Source organism: Schistocerca cancellata, chromosome 3 (genome assembly GCF_023864275.1).
Source record: "Schistocerca cancellata isolate TAMUIC-IGC-003103 chromosome 3, iqSchCanc2.1, whole genome shotgun sequence".
In the NCBI taxonomy this organism is placed as follows: Eukaryota; Metazoa; Arthropoda; class Insecta; order Orthoptera; family Acrididae; genus Schistocerca; species Schistocerca cancellata.
Window position 1 is genome coordinate 761,656,826 of NC_064628.1, and position 5,766 is coordinate 761,662,591.

A 5,766-nucleotide genomic window follows, 5' to 3' on the forward strand; every position below is an offset into this window, starting at 1 on the left:
GTGCACTCTCTCAGATGTCCCTGTTGGCTGTTCTACAGTGACACACAAAGGTAGAGTGGTAATAACCAGTCCCTCTTCACTTTATGATGAGGTTGCGTACACCAGCAACTTCATGTAACACTGTAGGTAGAAGAAGAAACATCGTCGACCCATCACAAACGGTTGCGTATTGTTCCCCAAGGCGGCGACACCAACGTAGATTTTGAAACATGTGCAATTTATGAACGTATGTCTTACACACAATATCCATTCAATGAAATTACAATGAAATCCAGACCTTTTGCTGCTTACAGGCGTTGATTAATATCAACGGGGACAGTTGAAAAGTGTGTGCCCCGAGCGGGATTCGAACCCGGGACCTCCTGCTTAGATGGCAGACGCTCTAACCAACTGAGCCATCGAGGACGTAGTTGATAGTGCGACTGCAGGGACTTACTCTGGAACGCTCCCCGTGAAACCCACTATTTCCAACTTTCTGTCCACACACTACATTTGTAGTGCCCCTGCCCAACATACTCATTGCTCGCGGTAGTCAATATACCGAATCCCGTATGATGTTCGGGCAATGTGAGTGCATCCGCACTAAAGACGATCATTGGCCGGTAATCCCTATCTGTATGTAGCCGGTAACGCCTGTAAGCAGCTGAAGGTCTGGATTTCATTATAATTTCATTCTCCGAGAGCTGCAAGATCACCAGTGGTATCTGTGCAGATACCTGCTTCATATATCCATTCAACTCTTCGTCTGAAAGATTCATTTTCGACCACTAATTAGATATCTCCGAATACTTTAGAATCCTTTGCTTCTGTACATTATAAAATGAAGTTCCTCGCCGCGTTGCTCTGTCTGTATCTGAAGGCTAATCTCAGAACCTACTGTAGTGATTTTGATATGGTTTCCTCTAATAGAAATTCTGTTTAGCGAGTTTACGTATATACTACACCAGACTAGTTTTCCAGCCATAAATACTTAGTGCTACACGTGCGAAGCCGTGGCTAGTGGCGTTTCATAACTTTGGGACACCTGTATAGCGGGGCACATTTATCTTCTGCTGAGCGGTAAACGTTTTCAAAAGGCTCACGGAATATCTTTCGCCTTACGACAGGTAACTAGGAAACGATATCGGTTTCAGTTGACACAGTAGTTAACATAATCATCACGGAAACACTCTATATATGACTAACACAAAGAAGTTTTGGGTAATTAGACGGTAATTGTTTAACAAGGTGATAATAATATCGGATATGCCACGAGGAAGCCCTGTACTCGGTGCTGTGTCATGTTCACGATGTTATGCACAACGATACAATGAAAAGATGATTCAGAAACAAATCAGACAAAGAGTGATGAAGTAAACGACTAAGGAATGATAGAAATAGTAAAACTTATAAAACTAGGGACTCCCAAATACGGATTCTGATCAAGATTCACTGCTCTCTGAAATTGCGACAGCTGTTTACTGTTTTTCTCGGCAGATACCACCTCCTCTGTATCCGATCAGTTCGCGTCTCACATCATTACTACGAGATGCTGTACGTAATGCCAATCAAATACAGAACAGGAAACAATACACATTGAGGTTGAATCATCTAAATCTTGCACCTCAAATACTGCGGAATTGGAAAGTGCTGTTGGTGATGCTGTTTTAACACAATGGATCTGTAGTCAGGGGCTCGTATTGTCAGCCAATAAACAAGTTGCAGTAATATAAAGAATGTTTTTGTGCTTACATACAAATATTAAATGGAACATGTGGTATCGATACCTACGATGCCACAACGTAGTTCCGCTCTGCTAGGTTGGCACTACGACACCGACGAAGCGCCCTCTAGCCGGCGCTGTGCAGCTTCCAGCTTTTTTTTTAAAATCTCATTTCGTTCGTGTTCGTTCGTTGTATCTGCTCTGGGCGGACGTCGAAAGACACCCGTTGTAGTTCGTTGTTGATCCATTAACTAAGTTTTTTTATTACAGAGGGAAGCTAACCCTCTGACCGAACACGCTGAGCTACCGTTCCGGCTACCAGCTAGACGACCTAGCAACATTGTTTCTATTTCCTAGTGGGGAGCCACTACAGATTTGGCCTGTGTAACTTCTGTAACTTGATGTACAGCTTCGCACTTACGTGGTCATCTCAGCCAAAGCTAAGTACATGTTGTTGTTGTTGTTGTTGTTGTTGTTGTGGTCTTCAGTCCTGAGACTGGTTTGATGGAGCTCTCCATGCTACTCTATCCTGTTCAAAATGGCTCTGAGCACTATGGGACTTAACATCTATGGTCATCAGTCCCCTAGAACTTAGAACTACTTAAAGCTAACTAACCTAAGGACAGCACACAACACCCAGCCATCACGAGGCAGAGAAAATCCCTGACCCCGCCGGGAATCGAACCCGGGAACCCGGGCGTGGGAAGCGAGAACGCTACCGCACGACCACGAGATGCGGGCCTCTATCCTGTGCAAGCTTCTTCATCTCCCAGTACCTACTGCAACCTACATCCTTCTGAATCTGCTTAGTGTATTTGTCTCTTGGTCTCCCTCTACGATTTTTAGCCTCCACACTGCCCTCCAATGCTAAACTGGTGATCCCTTGATGCCTCAGAACATGTCCTACCAACCGATCCCTTCTTCTAGTCAAGTTGTGCCACAAACGTCTCTTCTCCCCAATCCTATCCAACACTTCCTCATTAGTTATGTGATCTACCCATCTAATCTTCAGCATTCTTCTGTAGCACCACATTTCGAAAGATTCTATTCTCTTCTTGTCCAAACTATTTATCGTCCATGTTTCACTTCCATACATGGCTACACTCCATACAAATACTTCTAGAAACGACTTCCTGAGATTTAAATCAATACTCGTTGTTAACAAATTTCTCTTCTTCAGAAATGCTTTCCTTGCCATTGCCAGTCTACATTTTATATCCTCTCTACTTCGACCATCATCAGTTATTTTGCTCCGCAAATTGCAAAACTCCTTTACTACTTCAAGTGTCTCATTTCCTAATCTAATTCCCTCAGCATCACCCGAATTAATTCGACTACATTCCATTATCTTCGTTTTGCTTTTGTTCATGTTCATCTTATATCCTCCTTTCAAGACACTATCCATTCCGTTCAACTGCTCTTCCAGGTCCTTTGCTGTCTCTGACAGAATTATAATGTCATCGGCGAACCTCAAAGTTTTTATTTCTTCTCCATGGATTTTAATACCTACTCCGAATTTTTATTTTGTTTCGTTCACTGATTGCTCAATATACGGATTGAATAACATCGGGGAGAGGCTACAACCCTGTCTCACTCCCTTCCCAACCGCTGCTTCCCTTTGATGTCCCTCGACTATGTACTAAGTACATAGTAAAACCATTTTTAATTGCAGTACCAAGTGTTCTACCTCATCTGCTCCTCCTAGCTTCCTAAATTCGGGCTACCCTTCAGTTTACAGGAGCAGACCCATGCGCCGCCTTCCAGACGGGATACAAAAGAACAATGCTTATTACCATTAACAAAATGAAGTAGGGTAGAGTAGAATGTTAGTGGTGTTTGGTGCAGGATTGTATTGTGAGTCGTTTGCGAGCTATCGTATTTTGAAAAGTTCCCACACCGACACTTTTAAAATACCTGTGGTATCACACACTAAAGAACAACACAAGGGCTACATTAGTTATGTGGATTCTAACCAGTAACGAGATAACTGACCATCAGAAGTTCAAAATTACCACTGAGAGCGGCAATACACGATTCCAGTCTGATGTGGAAGTACTGCTGCACCCGTGCTAGCATTTCAGTGGAGATGCCTGAGTAGGCTGCGGAAATACGTCGTTCCATATCATCGGGTGTAGCCGGTATGTCCTTGTAGACAGCGTGCTTCAGCCACAGAAAAAGACTACAGACGTCAAATGTGGGGGATGGGCGGGCCAAGGTACAGGTCAAATGTTCAAATGTGTGTGAAATCTTATGGGACTTAACTGCTAAGGTCATCAGTCCCTAAGCTCACACGCTACTTAACCTAAATTATCCTAAGGACAAACACACAGACCCATGCGCGAGGGAGGACTCGAACCTCCGCCGGGATCAGCCGCACAGTCCATGGCTGTAGCGCCTCAGACCGTTCGGCTAATCCCGCGCGGCTGGTACAGGTCCTCTGCATTCTATCCAACGATTTGGAAACAATTCGTGAAGACATGGTGTGGTACGTCGTGCACTATGGGCCGGACAGCCATAATCTTGGCATCGCACGTTACTCCTAGTCTGCAGAGGAAAGTCTGTCATCTGTGGAAGATGATCCGTTAGGAGGCTACGATACTTGTGCGAATTCAGTGTTCCGTCTATGAAACACCGGTCCGTGAACTGATGGTTCACTGTCCCGCATCACATGCTTACACTCCATGGATGCCGAAGTTGCACCTGGCAAAACCAACGGGGACCGCCAACAGACCAGTACTGCAAGTTTCGCCGGGTTAGCTGGTCATGAATGGTAAATGTGGCTTCATCACGAAACGAGATACTTAATACATGTGGAGTATCCTGTCTTAATGCCCACGTACAGAAGTTAACACGACTGTCATAATCGTTTCCATGTAGCTCTTGATACAGAGAGAGATGTGATACGGATGAAACTATCTCAGTGGAGAATGTGTGGGAGAGTTGCTTGACTCGTGCCACTGCCTCTTGCGACTGCCCGGGAGCTAACGTGTGGATCGACTGCAACAACAGCAAGAGTATTAACTTTCCCCTCTTGTGCTGTCACTTGTTTCCTTCTGTTACGTTGTGTAGGTGCTACACTACCACTTTTTTCGCTTTAGTGATTGAAGAGATCGATAAATAATTGCCGAAATGGTTGACGTCTTTTGGGCAATCTTGCAGCAAGAACGAACTGCAGTCCTCCTTCACTCTCCGTACTCCTTGAGCGCGTCAGCTTTTTCTCATCGGTAAACCACATCGTCCACTCACGACCTATTGCTTGGAGCGTCGCACACTAAGTCACTAGCAAGTTGCAATTAACTCAATGAACACACAAGCACACGGTAAACAAACATAACAACCAGAATGAGATTTTCACTCTGCAGCGGAGTGTGCGCTGATATGGAACTTCCTGGCAGATTAAAACTGTGTACCGGACCGAGACTCGAACTCGGGACCTTTGCCTTTCGCGGGAAAGTGAAGTTTGGAAGGTAGGAGACGAGGTACTGGTGGAATTAAAGCTGTGGGGACGGGTCGTGAGTCGTGCTTGGGTAGCTCAGTTGGTAGAGCACTTGCCCGCGAAAGGCAAAGGTCCCGAGTTCGAGTCTCGGTCCGGTACACAGTTTTAATCTGCCAGGAAGTTTCAAACGTAACAACATCGAACCTACCAACAATGCGGGTTAAATGGCACAAACAAGTGCCGGTGTGGAAACTTTTCAAAATATATTTCGTAAACGATTCATACTAGAATCTTTCAACAAACACCACTGACATTCTAATTTACCCTACTTTCAGTTTGTTATAGTCGAAAGACATTGTTCCATTTTAAAAAGTGTATGTTTGCACAAAAAATACTCTTTCCAAGTACTATAACAATCTGTTCATTGTCCGACAATACGAGCCCATAACTACCAATCCGTTCAGTGAAAACAGCAAATTTCAATTTCCGCAATATTTTCCGCGCAAGTTTTAGGTGATTCACCCTGTATAACACACTTGTCATTACTATAATTATAAATTGTGTACACAAATCGTCCTCGTGGTTAGTCAGTCTAGTAGTACAAACAGGATCACTATCGCTGCAGTAG

At 44.4% G+C, this 5,766-nt stretch overlaps 1 non-coding gene across 1 annotated transcript; it reads right to left on the reverse strand.

The window, feature by feature from the left end:
- Nucleotides 1–331: 331 nt before the first annotated feature.
- Nucleotides 332–405, reverse strand: Trnar-ucu (transfer RNA arginine (anticodon UCU)). The gene has a single exon. It is a non-coding gene; the product is annotated as a tRNA-Arg (tRNA).
- Nucleotides 406–5,766: the final 5,361 nt, after the last annotated feature.